Consider the following 17971-nt stretch of genomic DNA (forward strand, 5'->3'; position numbering starts at 1 on the left):
GGAATAACAACAAGCTGTGTAAGAGTGATGAATGTGTTCCAGGTTTAATGTAGATGGAAATGGAAGCACTTTCATACCTGCCAAAAGCTTTTAACAATGTTTTGAAGACTGGTATTTACATTCTTTGAAATGTTTATATCAAGAAGCAATCTCCTACTTTGGCAAACTTGGTTTAAACCCTCTTGGACCTTTGACAACCAAACTGACAAATATACCAATGTGCTCTGATGTTAACTGAAAGCTTGTTTCCAGCACAGAATGGGTTTGCTGGGAAAGGATCACAGTGAGTCGTCTGGTTCAACCCCCCTGCTCAAGCAGGGTCATTCTGAAGCACACAGCATGGGATTGCCTGCAGATAGTTCTTGAGTATCTCCAGTAAGGAAGACTCCACAGCCGCTATGGGCAACTTGGTGCGGGGTGGTGTTTTTGGTTTTTTTTTTGTTTTGTTTTTTTTTTTTTTTTTTTGGTGTATCATGCTCTTTTATCAAAAGCTTTCCTTAATGATTCATGGTCGCTTGCAACTCCTGACCCTTCCGTGGTACAATATTGCCACACAGACGTCAGGAACGCCTTGTGGCTGCTATGCAGCTTGCACATGATGCCAAATGATTTAATAATTGTTAGGCTGTCAAACCCACATGGTATCCTTAGGGCTAGGCTTACTCAGTCCAGTTTTGCAGGTCCAGTCTCACTGTTTTCCATCCTTATTACAGGACGGTATCCTAGTTCCAGTCCAATATCGGGGAAGGAATTCTGTGAAGGAGACCTGTTCTCTCTCTAGTCCTTCCCAGCAAAGGAGTAAAGCAGACAAGGGCTGTGCATTCATGGGAAGTGAGAATGCTGGGACCTTTCTACTCCTCACCTTGGTGGGGGGAGACAGTGTTCTTACCCTCCCTCTGGGTGTCAGCACAGATCACAGCTTCTCCCTCCTTTCTTCTTTAAAAGTTGTGTGAGATCAGATTCAGCTGGGAGGTAGGACTGAGTTCACGAAAGACAGATACGTTTTTGTGGTGCTCTCTCTGTTTTTGCTATTTGCCCCAAAGGATGTTTTAATTGATATCAAGAAAAATCCACTCAGTACAGTCACAGTTCTTTTGGAGCAAATCAATGATCTGAGTGTGGAGTACAGAGATTACCTCCTCCTGTTGTTTGGGTTTGAGCAAAGGAGATTTACCCACCTTTATTCACTGCATGTCATAGGAACAAATGGAGGCATAAAACACTTTGTTCTTGCTCAGGCTCAAGGGAAAAAAAAACACCACCAAAAAATAGAGGTTACATTTAGAAGACAGAAGCCTGGGATTCTGAAGTAGAAGCTGCGTATGACTGCCTCTCAGTTGCTCAATTTCAGGAAAAGTGGTGAAAGGACATCTGTTGGCAAATTGCCTTTTTTGGGTTATTGAAAGCAGCAAGTTGAAAAACAGGGGATATGAGGATATGTGGGATCCCAACTGACCATAAGAAATCAGATTGCACTCTTTAAAAGAAAACTGATTACCAGACATATTAAACTTTAATCTTATTTGCAGTTAGTAGCCCCAAAGAGAATGCTTTGTTGGAGACCTTCCAAGAACAGCTATTTCAGTCAGCTTGTAAAGCAAAGACGATGTGATGGAAATAATGCAAATACAGTTCAACTTTTGATGTAATAAAGTTAGTTTATGACACTCTTTGTAACAACCTCAACAATAAATGCCAATTTCCTCATTGGTAATTATCTCTAGTGAGACAAACACCCAAATTTGATGTGAAGACAGTATTTACATATTTCTTCCTTTTGACAAAGCTGACTGTGTCCGGCACATAAGTGTACTTTTTATTTCTAAGGTTTCTAAGCACCGTCTAAATACTGAATGAGTGCAAAATGACCTCCACTAAGGTACTGCCTGTTTGCATTCAGTTCAAATGGGATGCTGCCTCAGATGCAGCAAACTGCCAAACCCTGGCACTGTGACCTCCTTCAGCTGGGGAGTATTTTAATCCCAGTTCTGTGAGGATTCTTTGGCAAGGCTACTCCTGGCTGTTGTCCTCAGGACACTAAGTCGTGCTGCTGATGTGAATTATAGTTACATGTGCCTTGCCTGTGGGGTCTGGTCACTGATGCTTCCATTTACCTTGTAGGTAGCCTGAACTTCAGTTCCTCATCGGGTAGCTTTGGCATTTGTCATGGTCAGTTCACGCCCCTGCATCTGTAGGTGGGCTTTAGACAGAGGATGGAGACTTGTGCAGGGAACTGTGCCTGTTAGAGCCTGCTGTAGTACAAATTACATGGGGAGGGGGGGTCCTCTACTGTTTTTCTTAGACCTGGTGTTTTGTTGGGTTCTGGACACATCAGGGGAATGGCACAGCTTGAGCCAAACATGTAACCAAAGTAAGAATAATACTCAATACAAAGTAAGAATTTTTCTTGCTTCCCTCCAGGCAATTCTGCAGTATGTATACTAGAGGAATTTGAGAGTCTCATGAAATCGAAAGGCTAGCATGGACTATAATTACAAACCATCACAAATATTTTTAAAAAGTACTTATTTGTTCTCATGACTTAAAGCTGTACATGTTGTAAAAGGTCCTTCCAATAGTAATTTTACAAAGTTGACTTAGTAGTGCTCCACAATCCATAAACCTGAATCTCTGTATAATTCTATAAATACAAATGCCAAAAACTTAGCCCTTAAGTTATAAATTACTTTTTTTGAATGTTCACGTACTTCAAAATTACATCTTTTTATTTACAGAGTTTAGTGAATTCATGTCACTTCTTTAAGTGTCTCTGGCTGTATCTAGACATCTCACATTGACTTTTTCTTTTCATGAAATTAATAGTGTTTTTGCTGAGTGAGTTTCCTGGACTTGGCTGCCGTGTAATAGAATAGATAATTGCGGTGTCATAAAGACATTCCACCAGAGGAACTTGGGATGCATCCTATGGCATCATCAATCAGAACAAGTGTTAATCTGCTTGCATACGATAGATCATTAAAAAAAAAAAAAATAGTGTTAATTTAAAACACACTTTAATTTTTTTCCCCCCATGAGAAAGCCTGATACTTCTTGTATTATCTGTCTGTGTATAAGCACACACATATTTAGTGCCCAGCCTATAAATGCTAAATGAAGGCAGCTTGACAGCTCCTATGTACGTTACCTCTCACAGGGAAGCTACCTGTCACAGGGCACAGACTCCCTGGAGGATGTACCAGCTGAGCAATACAGCAAAGCTCAAACATTCAAGTTGTTTAGGCACACAAGGAATCCCATTCAGCTCACGGAAGGTGAACATATGTGGGAGCCCTCCACTGGGCAAAGAATGCCTCCTTGTCCTACTGTTTATATATTGGCTACCTTGGTATTTTCACAGGAATGTTTGCTCTGTCACCTGACTACACCTTTAGGCATTTTCTGATATTTTTTTTTTTTTTTAAATTCAAACTATTTCAGTCAACATTAGTCAAACCCCTTTTAGTCTAATCCTCAGTGCAACCTAGTCTTCTCAGGAATCCATCCTGCATTTTTGACTCTTCCCCAGGGAGGGGAGAAAAGGAAGATGGACTTCAAGTGCAACCACCGTGCTGCTGCCTGCACTCTACTGCTTAGAGGCTGGGCAAATATCTTCAAAATATACATCAAAATGTATGGAGAAACAGTCCTGTGTGCTGCCTCACAAACTGAGTACTCATCCTCAATAGATCTGTGTGGATACATGAGGATTCTGAACTCACTGGTTTTGTCTGAAGAAAAAGCATCCCAAATGAATGGCTGAAATACGCAAGTGAGTTTAAAAAGGTCTAAGTTACTTTGGAGGGCAGCAAGAGCAAGTAGCACCTGCAGATGTTGCAAAGAAAATAAAAGAAATAACCTTAGGGTTAAATAAAATGAAAACACCATAGGGCAACTTCAAGTGTGTTGTGGATAAAGGGCTAGAACCAGTCAGTGACTGAACTGAAAGGTCTTTAAAGGGAGATATAAATAGAAGCACCAGCAAAATTCCCCCCAAAATTGAGGCATCAGTATGACATGTGTTCAGCATTCACCTAATTTTGCACTTTTTTTTTTTTCCTTTCCCTGTTTAAGTTCTGTTTTGAATAGAACTCCCTTCACTCTCAGAACCAGTCTTAAAGATGCAAAACTTAATATCCAGTATAAATAGAACAGACAATTACGGATACAAGCATCATAAAGTCACCCTAGGAGAGGTTTCTGCCAAGAAACTTGGCAGAAAGTTTCTGCCAAGAAACTTGTTAAAAATGTTTATAATGAGCACAGCATGGTTTTTGGATTCTGTGAACAAATATCTCTTTAAAGTTATACATAATTTCAGAGACTTAAGATTCACTTGTCAAGGAAACCCGTTTTCTTCACTGAAACTTTGTGAGTTAGACTTTCTAAAGGGGACATACAAACTTTGATCTATAGACCTTAAAAAGCTGAATTTAAGATTAGGGAGAAGATGAAACACTTCACAGAGTTTAAGTGTCAGAACGTATCTTGGTGTGTGCGCGTGAAGTCATTTTCTAGTTGTATTGAATAATCTTACATCACAAACATGGTCCTAGGGCACATATGTAACATTTTGACGCTTCCTTGCCCAGGGCCACTGCTCTGAAGAGGCTCGTTGCAGCCTAATGATCCAACGCAACATTTATTTCAGCTACGCGTCCCAAAATCGCTGCTGGGGCACCACGTTGACGGCACACAAGCTATGCCGAAGCCACCCGTGGCCCAGCAAGGAGCTAGGAGCTGCTGCTGACCCTCATCACAAGGCATAGGAAGGACGAGCCGGTGCCAGGCGGTTCCCGCTCGTCCTCACCGACCAGACCTACTCTTAAGGCACACGTCTAGCCCGTGTGCAGCAGGTGCCAGCGCAGCAGGGATGACACAGGAAAACACCCCACCTGCTCACCGGCTACAAAGCCTGCACGCCACGGAGAGCCGCCACCCGGCCGGCGGCCACGCACCCGCAGGGCCGCGCTAGAAGCGCCACATGGCCCTCTCAGCCGGGGACCCCCGGCTCGATACGTGTTGCGCTAGAACCCGCCAGAGCCGGCGGCCGCCCTCGCCCGGGGCAGGCGGGCACCGAGGGCACCGGCGCCGGCCGGCTTTGCTGCACCGGGCTGGGCGGCGGTTCCCTCCTCCGCCGGGCACCCGCACGCCCGCGACAGCGACCCCCGCCCCGCGTAGCGACATCGCCGCCACGGCGACCCCCGCACATCCGGGGCAGCGGCGGGGCGGAGCGGGGCCGCGCGGGGCGGTCGCCGCCCCTTTCCTGATCCCGCCTCTCCGCGCCGCCGCCGCCGCTGCCGCCGGCGATGGAGACGCGGCGCTGAGCGGGGCTCGGGCGGCAGCGGTGGTGCGCGGGAGAGCGGGCGGGGGCGCTGCCGCCGGCGGCAGCAGCGGGAGCGGCGGAGCGCGGGGCATGCGGGGCGGGCGCCGCCGGAGGGCTGCAGCTGCGGGCTCCGAGGCGCCGAGGGAGGCGGCGGCGGCGGCTCCGCCGCGGGGCTCCGTGTGACCGCGCCGCTGCGCCCGGAGCGCGGCTCCCGGCAGCCGCAGGAAGAGGGGGGCCCAGGCGGCGGCGGTGCAACAACGCTGCTTCCCCGGCCGCGGAGCGAGGCGGCGAGCGGAGGCGCCGGCTCCCCGTGGCCGTAGCGGCCGGCAGCCCGGCAGCGCCGCGGCAGCGGCGGCCGCGCCTCAACTTGGTGCGAGGCAGCGGCCGCCGCGACGAGCGGGCGGAGCGCTGCTCGTCCCCGTCCCCGCCGCCGCCCGGAGGATTTACCCTGCGGGACTCTTCTGCTCGGGCGCCCGGTGACAGGCGCGGCAGCGGCGGGGCCGGCTGCGCACCTCGCCTCGCCCCGACGTCCGCCCGGCAGCGACGGAGAGGAGGGCCGAGGTGAGTGTGGGCTCCGAGCGCCTCGGGTTCCGCTTCCCCCCGCCCCGATCTCGGCCGCGCTGGGGCTCGGGGGAAGGGAAGCGCCAAGTTCAGGCAGCGCCGGGCTTCTTCCCTCTCCGGCCGTCTGCGGGAGAGCCGCCGCCTCGGCCGCCGCTTCCTTCGAGCGGGGTGACCCCGCCGCGGTGCCCGCTCGGAGGCAGCCGGCGCGGGGAACGGGCGCACACAGCCTGCGGCTGCCTTCCGGCGGCTCCCCGAGGTGCTCCTGCCGGGGAGAGGGTCCTGGGGCCCGGGACGTCCTGTTGCTGCTTCCAGGGGTCGGGAGCTGCTGCGTGTCAGCAGCCTCCGGCAGCGTGGCTGTGTGTGCGTGTGTGTGTGTGTGCAGGGGGGAGTACCGGGGCAGCGTCGGCGGCTCTACCTCTTCCCCGCTGTCACGTCAAGTTCCTTCGGTTGATGTTTATTACGTAACATGTGACTAATGTTTTAGAGTTTATCTTATCTGCTGGGCTCTGGATCAGCCTTATTTTACTGCATTTTGATGCATGAAACTGAAGAGAGTCGGGGAAGCTCTCATTCTAATTGGTTGCCTAATGGAACTTGGTTTTCATGTGACTTTGGCCGTGTTAACAGAGGGTCACTACCTCCTTCCACTCTAGAAAAGCAGAAGTGCGTGTTTTCTGCCCCCTCTACCTCCGCCGCGCCCCCCCCCCCCCCCCCCCCCCTTAATTATTATTAAGCATGGATGGGCAAGTTTCTTTAGGTCCCACTTGTTTTTAGTAGATTCTGGAGCCTGCCACTTCGTGAACTTACGGCGTGAGATACTGAAATAGAAACTGATTTTTGTGCAGCAGCTGATGAGAGATATAACTTCTATGGTGATGAACAGGAGTGAAACAGCCTCTTCGGTTTATATAAATGATGTTGGCACTACATGAACTGTAAACGAACATAGCCAACAGCTGTGCAAACCAAAACTATGTAACTAACCATGTATTATTATACGTTGTTGCTCTCTGCTTTGTTCCTTTGCAAAGACATTGAAGATCATGCTACCCTGAACACTTGCAACATCACAGAACTCGTTTTTCTTGCAAATACAAAGAATTACTTTTCTTGAAGAAAGAAAGCACTTCACTTTCTAGTGCCAGCTTCATCGTTTTCTGTGACTTGGAATTGTGTGTCTGTGTCCTCCTGTGATGCTGGCCTTTTTATAAGTGGTATTGCTAGTACTTTAAATTTGCTGCATTTTCTCAGTGTTACCTGTGAAACAGGAATATAAATCTGAGGCAATTACTGTCAGTAAGGAAGTTGTGGCAGCATGGTCATCCTCAGAAAAATGATACAAATGTTACCTGGCAAGGACACCACACACAAGTCACCCTTGAGATCAGGGTGATAAGGACAGGACATGGACTATTACTAGATGATGTCTGTCTGTTCAGAATTATACGTTGCATGAATAAGTGTACCTCGTTCCTCATGTACCTTGTTCTTGTAGGAATAGGACAGTTAAAAGACACTAATGAAAGTAGTGAAAATGCTTTGAAAACACCATGTGACAGTAGTTTCCTAGCCTAGTGGTGAGATGGTACTGTTTCACTTTTATACAAAGATCATTCCTCCCCCTTCATCATCTCAAAGTGAATTTGTTCAAATGAGTTCAGGAATAAGCTATACAGAAAAAGAATGGAGGTGATTTACAACAAATTTCAATACGAAATTGTGGCTTTAGTGAAATAATATCCTGCTGTCCTTTCATTGTTGCATATGTGTCAATAACTTATAGGTTAGCTGTAAACTTGTTAAGTATTTTTCTTTATCACAGAAGGAGTGTAATCTTTGTCTTTCGTCTGAGAACAAAAAGTAGCTCCAGGGACATTCATCTAAAAATAAAGTACTTCCAAATATTTAAGTCCTTTGAATGCAATAAGAGATTCCTGACAGATTTTACATTTTATATTTCTAGTGAGTTTTTTTTTTTAATTTAAATTTAATTTTAGGGCATATGGTGTCAGACTGTCCACATAGCACAAAAGTTTGATTCACAGGACCCAAATGGTATGGTATGGTCTTTGGCTCTGCAGTCTTCCTCAGCCTGTGTCTTTAGACGCCTTCTCGTGGAAGTGCAGGGACCATCTCTAGATTCAAGCTGAGCTGGATCAGGAGTTGTCACTGCTTATAAAGAAAAAAAAAAAATAGCCTACAAATTCAAATAAAATTCTTTTTTTTGTGTAAGATGCATTAAAATACTTTTTAATAGTTGTAGTCATGCTATTTAATATGCTGCTGTTTCATACTTAACCAATCACTTCATTAAGGATTTTGGAGTTATTTTATCTGTCTTAAATTATAATCAAAATCTGGAAGTATGTGGTGCTGACCTTTAGGCCAAGTTATAGTGCATCATTTGCATTCCAATGTTGCTCTTTGATTTTTAGAGTTTGTTTGGAAGGAGATGGTTTCAGTGCACCCCTCTTCCTTTGAAGGGTCAACACATTGATTTTAGTATTGAAATTGTGACACTGGAGTTTATCTGGAGTTCATCTGGATGGATAACTTATGACAGATATAAGAAGTGTTAAAGTATGTTATAATACTTAATAGAAGCAGGCTTGGATCATTACATGGAATGTTCTTCATCCCAGTCAATTTTTTCTGTTGTCCATTGAATATTGAAGCATTCTTTATTATAAAGATGCACTAGACATAAGTGAATATTCTGTTCCACATTGTATCAAAAAAGATTACCTCTGGCTGTATACTTCCTGCTTTCACTGAGCAGCATCTTAATTTTTGAGGTGTAAATTATTTCCCTTCTGTTTACATTTAGTCTTCTTATAACTGCGTTTTTTCATGCTTTGTCTTCTGAACCGTTCTGTTGGGTTTCTAATTCTTTACCTAATGTAAAGCTGCAGCAGCCTTTTTCAGGTCATCATTAAGAAGGAAGCAATAGTTTTATATGAAGGCAGTTTTGCTAGTGCTTGCTTTTGAATCTTGATACTTTTAATTATCAGCAGCAGTGTTCTCATATTGAGCAGAGATCTCCCCTGAGTTCCACAGGGATGCTTGTAATCCTCTTGTTTGTACTAGGCCTACTTAATTTAGAAGGTTGCTGACCATACTAGTAGTTATTTAAGTTTCAGTGACACTTCTGCATTTATTAACATTGACTTTTATCTGCCAGTGTATTACCTGTACATCATGGTTGTTTAGCTTCCAGTTGGTTACATTCTTGGACTTATGTATTATACTAACCTATATTACTACTAACTTTTCTACTTTCTTTTTGAGCTCATTAATTAGTGCCTTTAAATGTCACTAGCTTTATGGATCCTTGAAGCATCCTGCTGTTAAACTTTTGCCATGTTGAAGTATGATTACGTATTCCTTGTTCAAACTTCCTGTTTCTTAGGTAGGATTAAATAATTAAAGAAAAATATAACTGAAATCTTGAAAATATATCTGCAGTGTTGAAATAATGGCTTTTACTCAACTGTTAGCACCAGGTCTATTCCTGACAGAAGTCCTCTAAATTTAGCATCCCCAAATAAAATGTTTTAACTGCATGCTTGTCATAAAAGCACTTTGACACCATCTTCCACTAATTCTGGCAAAGAATTTTTTCCTCTTTACAGTCTTTCTAGAGAGCTCAATCCATTATGTGAAATCAGCCCATCGTAAAAATCAATGGAATTGATATACTTTTAGCTAATGTATTAAAGAGCTGGCTAACTGCTCTATTATTCACTTTTTGATTACTTAAATACGGTTTTGCAGTATGAAATATGAAGGTTCTTTAGGGGCATTTACTTTCGGCTAAATTGGAAGCTTGTGACTTTGAGCGCTGCATAAATTATCTCATGTACATGCTGTTGTAGTAGCTCCCAACTTATGGAGGCATTCTTACCATTGGGTTCACATAAAGGTCTTTTTATAACCCACAAAAGAGAACTAGCTTGAATTCTAAAGCCCTGCACTATGCATGCTACATGAGTGATGGTTTGTAGTTCCTTGCAGGAAAAACGATTTTGATTCTTCCTGTCTTTGACCGATGGAACTGAACAGTCAGCATGGAAAAGCTCATAACCTCAGTTGTCACTGAAAGCAAATGTGCTTGGAGGCTTGATTAATTAAGGAAAGGTACCCCTGGCAAGTTCGTCTTCCTAAACTGTCTTTTGATACCATTTACCAACCCTGTTTTTGTGACCCAGAGCTTTATTTTCAGTTATTAACAAACCCTGCCATAGCATTACTGTTTGTTTGGTTGGTTGGTTGGTTTTTTTGTTGTTGTTTTTGTTTTGTTTTTGTTTTCTTCCTTTCTCCTCTCCTTAAGCGGTGGGTAACTGTGATATGGAACTTGATTATGAATTGTCTTCAAACAGGTTTTTTTTCCTTTTTCTCAAAGTATTTAATTTTGATATTGGAATGGTCAGTTTCATTTCTTTGGAATTAAAAAGTTATTCTCAAGATTAAGAGCTTTGGAATGGTGCCTTTTCATTGGAATCCGTGTTTAATGACCGCAGCAACTCTCATTGATAGTTTCAGCTCATGAGCTTCACCTCTATTGTCAGACTACATTTCTCTATTTAAGAGAAATATACACTGCTGGTGTTGTGCTGCTGTTCTGTGTAATCCGTTGGTCCTCAAGACATTTGTCTTTGTTCTTCTGTGAGAAGGTGCTGCTAGAGAAGAACAGTATAAAGCAGCAGCAGCAGTTTGCTGTTGTGGACATTCAGGTCTGGGACCGGCTCATGAAGCTGCTGTGAAATTCATTCTTAGTTAAGGAGGGAAGTGTTTTCGTACTTTTTTTATTTTTTTTTCCCCCTTGTGTCATGCTGGTATCGACTTTCAGAAACTTTACTCTTTTAGAAAACTTGTCCAAAAGATAAGCCAGTTCAGTGTTTTGCTGCCTAGCTGAAAGAACGTTAGCATCCTTTGGAGGCAGAATGTGTGAACTGCTCTTTTGTTCCTTAATTCTCATCTTGCTTTCTAAGACTTTATCTTGTAAATTGCAAGCCAGTGTAATATTGTAAATTTTTTGGAAAATTTTACTTTCTTTTCACTAGTACTAATATTGGTTAAACTGTGCAAGTGGTAGAATCTCGAGGAATTAAAGTTTTTTTTTAATGGATTTTACGGGATTTCTTACTGTAGATGAATTCTTAGTGTTTTTTGTACAAATATTTCTTAGTAATAGGATGCAGTACTATTTTCATGTTGAGTTCCAATATATCGTCCTGTAACAGAGTTCCTGATGTGTAAATGAAGTCATACGACAAAATCTGTCATCCTGGTTATGTGGAACAATTGAGTCAGAATGCTATTCAGCATCTAAGTTGCTTGTGAAAACTTGTTACAGGCAGGCAGGAGGGTATGTCATGTTCTTTGACTTTTTATTTTTACTGTGTATTAGAACAGACTCCAGAGTTTCAGCTGGTGGTTCCTGTCATCCACAGGACTGATGAAAATAACAGAGTGCATACATCTGTCTAAATAAGTAGTTTGACAGGAGGCAGGAATGCTGGTCTGATTTTACAGGCACCACATGACAAAGGCCAACAGAACCTGAAGAACTTGAATCCCGATCTGTTTACTTTTCCATAGCCACAGGTCATTGTTACCTCTTTTTCATGCCTTTTAAACCTGCACTCAGTATGCTAGCAGTGCTTTGGTGCAAACTGTGAATGATAACCTGAATTATGCTGACAATTAAAGGGAAGGTGATAATGCCAGGATTCTTCCAGGGAGAAGGAAACAAATTTTGGAGTTGGGCGCCTTTTTTTTTTTTTCAGATGTCTGTGAGGAGCAAACCAGGGGAATACTGGTAACAAGTTGGAGTCAATTGTCAGTATATATGGAGTGTGTGAATATATGTGTGTGTATATATATTTGAAAGTTCTTATTACATACATGAATTGTGAAGCTGGATGAAGAACAGAATGAAAAATTGATCAAATGACCATGGGTGTCCATAAAGACAAAGGGGTATATAGTATTGGTCTGAATTACAGAATATGCTGAGTTGGGAAGGACCCACAATGATATTTGAATCCAACTACTGCCGCTGCACAGGTCTGTCCCCCAGAGTCACACCATGTGCCTGAGAACATTGTCCAACCACTTCCTAAACTCTGTCAGGCTGGTGCTGTGACCACTTCCCTGTGGAGCTCGTTCCAGTGCCCTGCCTGTCTCTGTGTGAAGAACCTTTACCTAATAATCATTCTAAACCTCCCCTGACACAACTTCAGGCCATTTCCTCAGGTCCTGTCTCTGGTCACCACAGAGAAGAGATCAGTGCCTGCCCCTCCTCTTCTCTTAGTGAGGAAGTTGCAGAATGCAGTGAGGTCTCCCCTCAGTCTCCTCCAGGTTGAACAGACCAAGTGAACTCAGCTTCTTCTCATTCAGCTTCCCCTCAAGGCTCTTCACCATCTTTGTTGTCCTCCTTTGGACATTCTCTAATAATTCAATGTCTTTCTTACACTGTGGTGCCCAAAGCTGCGCACAGTGTTCAAAGTGAGGCTGCCCAAGAGCAGGACAATCCCTTCCCTTGATCAGATGTCTCCACAACAGTGTTCAAAAATTAGTTTAATTACCGTGGCCAGGGTGAGCAAGGACTAAGATCAAGCATAAAGCTGCCTCTCACCCCAACCCAAAGTAACAAGTAGATGTAATTTCATGAAGTCAGTTCTTTGTTAGGTGTTACTTTTTAAAAAAGCAGAGAAAACAAACCGCATGTACGATAGGCTTCCAAATCTTCTGATGGCCCAAATGCATATTAGTTGTGGGCAAAGAAATAAGATTGATCCAAGTTGTCTTTTCACTCGGTGACATTCATCAGTTTGATTACCACTATGAATAATTTATCGTTAAGAACAGCCCAGGCTCTTATGTGCATATCCTGTTCATTATGTTTCTGTGTTAAATACATTCAATTGAGAACATTCACTGATGGAGCACTTTTAAAGTATCTTTAAGGACTCATTTAGGTTAAAATTAAACTAATGGATTTATTTAATTTTCAGTTTATTATGTACTCAGGGTAATTGGGATTGATACACTTTCCAAACACAGCAGCTGAAACCTAATTTTAGGTGCAAACCCCAGCTTTAGCTATTGTTTCCAGACAATACTTCTGCTAAGAATTATTTCAGTTTCTTCAAATTGGAATATTGATTTGAATGTCCAGTTTATGAGTTTGCCATAAGGAAATTAAGTATGCATTTTCTTCTAACTGGTTTTCGTTTTAGATGACTTTGTGGTTTTAAAGGCTACTGTCTATAGTGTCATGTGAATGAAGCAGGTTTATCTTTATCTTTAAAAAACAGTTGAAGACAGCACACCAGAAGAGCCCTGTCCCAAAGAGATACTTGAATAACAGCTCTGCTTACAATAGCCAAGAGAATCCCACACCCCTGCTAGCAGTGTGTAACTTTGTTCACCCCTTTTCTGATATACTCTTGCAATTTTTTCGTCAGGACTTGCTGATCAGAAGTTTCAGAAAGCTAGGAACTTAAATTAGTAATAGTTCAGTAAGCTTGTTTTGTTTCCAAATTCTGAAAATAATGTGGATGTGTACACATCATACAACAAATATTAAGCTTCCTAACATGCAGCAGAGGTGTTATGATTTAAATATATTTATTTGAAATACATATTTCAAGAAAAAAAGAAACTCATCCCTTAAGGCCCTCTGTCTGCAAAGAATGGTTATAAAGTTGAAGAACTCTTTCAGGCTGACATTTCTAAATATTTGATTTTGAGGTTTATTTTTGTGAACTGAAAGTCTCAGCTTGAAAAATACGGAATTGTTCAATAACTTTAGGGAGTAGGAAAGCACAAAACCACCTCCCTGAGCCTTAACACAGATTAAAAATACTGTCTTTGTGCCTTCTTAGAGCCTTTGAAAGGCCTTTCAGTTCTTATTGGGACTTGTTCCTTGCTCTAGTGCTGTGTGTGTATAAGCAGGATTACAGATAAGATAGGAAAGTCCAGTAAGTTAAACATACATTTGCTTCAGACTTAGCTTTAATCTAATTATCTGTCCTCTTAGAGGAGCAGCCTGGTAACCTTTTGGAAATGTGGTCTCTGAGAAAATAGCTCCAAGCTGCTTAGTGGTCCCTTTCCTTCAACTTCTACTGTGGTTTAATTGGGCACTGAAGTGAATAGGGAGAACAATGTGACATGAAGGATGCTCAGGAATTCATTCTTTGTCAAGTTTCCCAAGTTCCTGCTAAAACAGAACAGAGTGGTGCAGCTGCTGCTGTGTTAAATGGCATACTCATCAAAAATGTTTTAGTTGGTGGTTTGGGTTTTTTTCAGCATCAAATTGGTTTTATGTATGGTATCACAGGTTTTATGAACATTGGAATAAAGTAATTTAAGGCTGTATAGATCCACATCATCCCTAAGGGCAGCTTAGGCTACGCAGGGTTCCAGAAGTAAATGACTGATAATCTAACCTTCAAAACAACTGATGTGACGAGGGCTTAAAATTATTCTTACTAAAACTTTAGAAAAACATAGTGTTCATTATAAGTTTTGTGTGCTCTAAAATTTGTATTTGATATTTGGCTGTTAATAGATTCATTGAATTGCTGGGAGCTGCCTTAATATTTTGTCAAGTCCAAAGTTGTGTGTTGGTAGTTAGAATACTACTTGGCTGTACAAAATGTTAGAGGAAAGCATTGGTACCATGACTGCCCAGTCGCACTAAATGCTATTTCCTAATATTATTCACATTATTCTGCTATGGTGTCATGTCATCAAATGAAAAAGAGTGTTTAAAAATCATGAAGAATTCTAGGAGTGTAGTGAGCAACCAGAGCTGGTTAAAATATTTTAAGTAATTAATACATTATGTATGCAGACTCAGCACAAAACTATTTTTTTTCCACAAAATATTCTTGCCAGATTCTAATTTTGTACTGTAGTTCTAAATCATAAAATCTTTATACCTGTAGTAGTTAATTAAAAAAAAATTACATTAACTAATGCCCACAGGAAACAAAGTAATCTTGTGTATTGAATTTGTTAAATCTTAAAAAAAAAGAAACCCTATAAAAACCATTAAACCAACTCCCTTGTTACTAGACATTATTTATTTTCTTTCCTTTCTTCCTCTTGTTTCTTGCTTTTGGTTGCTTTTGGATCTTGCAGAGCTGTCAAATCACATCTTTTATTCTGTCTTTCCATGTCCAGGAAAACTAATCACTCTTCTGCAAACAGTTAATGCTTGAAATCTGCTGTTTGCAAGAAACCAATTGACCCAATCTCAGCTGGGATCTGATTCATGAAAGTACAACAATATGTAATTTTCTTGCTTTGGATCATATCAAAGCTTTCTTACGCAGTTTTAGACTATTCATTCTTTCCCCCCAAACTGTGCTTTCCCAAACACAGTAGGAGCTTCTAAGAGCTTGAAACAATGGCTTCTCTATATTTTGCGAGTGTTATGTATATTTGAGAGGCATCTAAGGACTCCTTTTTTAACCACATTTTCCTCTGTATAGAAAACTCCATAAAGCATCTTGCCTTCTGCCAGGAAAACAATGCCTTTTATTTGTTTTTTATAGCATACCTCACGTTATTTGCAGTAGAGTTGAATAGCAGTGAGTTGTGGTCATTAGTTTGCACTAATATGCTACAATGGATCAACAGCATTTTTCATTAAAGAATCACAATGGAGTGATTTTTAGGGTGCACAGACTTCCGTTATGACCACTTCTGTGCAGAAGACTTAAACACCATGCACATCAGACACTTATTTCCAAATCAAATATTTGATCTTGCAGTCTTCATAGCTAGATTTTCAACTCTGCGGCTGTAAAAATATTTGAAACCAACTTTCTTAACTACCAAACCATCTTTTACTGCAGAGGCGAATGAAATTATGATTCACTACAGCTTCCGTCGGCAGGGATGAGCTGTATGGTGTATTTCTGTGGAGCAAACCCAAGAGGAATTCCTCATTATTCTAAGAGACTTTATGTCTTTATCTGTCACTTGTAAAATGCTGGCTAATTCTTAGTTTAAAACAGCTTACATCAGTTATTGTTGTAGCACACCACCTTAAGTTTCCATGATTTGCGATTTCTCCGTTTCTTCCATTTGTCTGGGTATGTAATGAGTGGTTGGCTGTACCATTAATTTTATTCAGAAGGACATGGTAATGGTTCAAGAATGAGAGTGGAGAAGTGTATCCAAAGGAAGTCAAAATAATAGAAATTGCTAGTAATTTGGGGGGTTTGATACATGGTTTCACATGTCTTAGAGATCTGGCTGTCTGAAAGTGAAGCTCAGTGCTTTCCAGAAAATCATCACTTTTAGTGTAACTCAAGTATTTAAATTTAAAAAAAAGAGGAAATTACCTCAAAGTCAGCAAACTGAGAGCGTTCATTTTACTGTACTGGTGCTTGGAGAGTATCCAGAAAAGATGTAAAGTCTTGTATTTTCCTTTTCATATGAGTTATTGACATAATTTAATTTACTAAAGATGCTTCAATGTAGTTTGGATAACTTCATGAGTTTCTTTATGTTTTAACAATTTATTAAACTGTTACATAAAAGGTAAACCTAGGATATGTCTGGGAGGAGAGACAAGGCTTTAAAAGCAAAGTGAAGACTGGTGTATTTGGAATAGATTGAAGTCTAATTATGGTCAGGCTTATTGAAGAGGAAATCATCACAATGGCCCAAATGAAAAACACTGTGTTTAAAAGTTCCATATCCAAGTCTTAGGTTTTGAGGAAAGGAGTTTAGCTTTTTTTGGTGGTGGCTGGAACTGGAGTTTAGCGAGTCTTATGCATACTTGTTGAAGAATTATCTTCCTTTTCCAGAAGGGATTTGTTTCAGATGGAGGAGTAAAAAGCTAAAAATATTTATAAAAACTGGAATGTTTATGGAGGAACAAATGAAAAGCCTCCAAGCTTATGAAGTCAACTGTGTGTAGACTAGGGAAATTTTTAAACACTTCCATGGTAAAACTGTGTATATGTCTGAAAATCTTTGTATCCACTGTAAATGAAGGTTTGTGGAGGAAATACTGTTTCCTCTTCAGCTTCAAAAGGAAAGCTTAAGATGTATAATTTTTTTTTTTTTTTACATTGCTCTTTCAAGAGAGAGGAAAGTTGAGGATGAAACTTTAATACACGAAAAGTGAATACACAAAACTTGAAAACGTTTGGCTTTGCCTGCATATGCATGGATCAAATGTCCAGACTTAAGTGATGGGATGGGCATTTCCTTGGGCGTACCACCAGTGGCTGGGATTCTGTTCCCTGCCCACGGTTTGTCTATCTGGTTCCTGATCAGATGTCAAATGCAATGACATTGATGTGTGGTAGTCTTTGTAAAAGCTAATAGTGTTTTTACTTGAGGATTGCCCCAGTCAGGCAACAAAAGTAATTTTGGCTGGAGAGAAAAAGTTGCCTTTTTGAGGCAGTTTGATCTCCTGCTCTGTTCACCCTCAACCCTCCCTCATTCTTACCCTGTGCCCCCACCACGCTCCTGCTCCAATTTGTAGATGGCTTTTAGTGATACTTGATGGGCAAAAATCCCCAAAATATTAAATTGATGCAATTTTTCGAGAAAATTGAAGAAGGCAACTCAGTAGTTACCTGTTCTTTTCTAGCCTGCCAATTCAGCAGTGAGCCTTTCTTTTGACTGGCCAGATGGCATACCTGAACCTTGGAACAAACCTAGCATCTGATACCCCTTGATGATTTGGTAATTAAGAGACATAGGGAAGATGTCATAGTATTGTGAAGGGAATGGACATTTTTGGAGGTGGAGGAATAAAAAAGAGCTTCTAAGGGGCAAGCAAGGTGCTGAGGTTGTTGTTTGTGGGAGATAAACCCCAAAGTTCTGCTTTCCGCAAGGCAGGATAAATTGTTCTAACAAGATCTATTTGCAGATAGACAATAATTTATTTCCAAGCATCAACATTCTGTCAGGTTTTTTGTTGTTGTTGTTGTTGTTTTCTTTTTTTTTTTCCCCAGTATGCTGTGGCTGGTACAGCAGCTGGTCCTTTTAAATTATTAAAAAAAAAAAAAAATCCAGCTGCCGTTACAGGGTAGTTTATTAGAAGAGCAT

The 17971-nt window shown here is 41.6% G+C and overlaps 1 protein-coding gene across 2 annotated transcripts in view; it reads left to right on the forward strand.

The window, feature by feature from the left end:
* The first annotated feature begins 5759 nt into the window (after positions 1 to 5759).
* Positions 5760 to 17971, forward strand: part of GALNT1 (polypeptide N-acetylgalactosaminyltransferase 1) — an 87683-nt gene continuing 75471 nt past the window's right edge. Inside the window, exon 1 of one of the 2 annotated variants that reach the window (XM_040055224.2) lies at positions 5760 to 5884. The gene's annotated coding sequence lies outside the window, so the exon portion shown is untranslated. The remainder of the gene's footprint in view (positions 5885 to 17971) is intronic. The other variant, XM_058419386.1, reaches the window with a different exon arrangement.

This window comes from Hirundo rustica, chromosome 1, assembly GCF_015227805.2.
Source record: "Hirundo rustica isolate bHirRus1 chromosome 1, bHirRus1.pri.v3, whole genome shotgun sequence".
Taxonomy (NCBI): domain Eukaryota; kingdom Metazoa; phylum Chordata; class Aves; order Passeriformes; family Hirundinidae; genus Hirundo; species Hirundo rustica.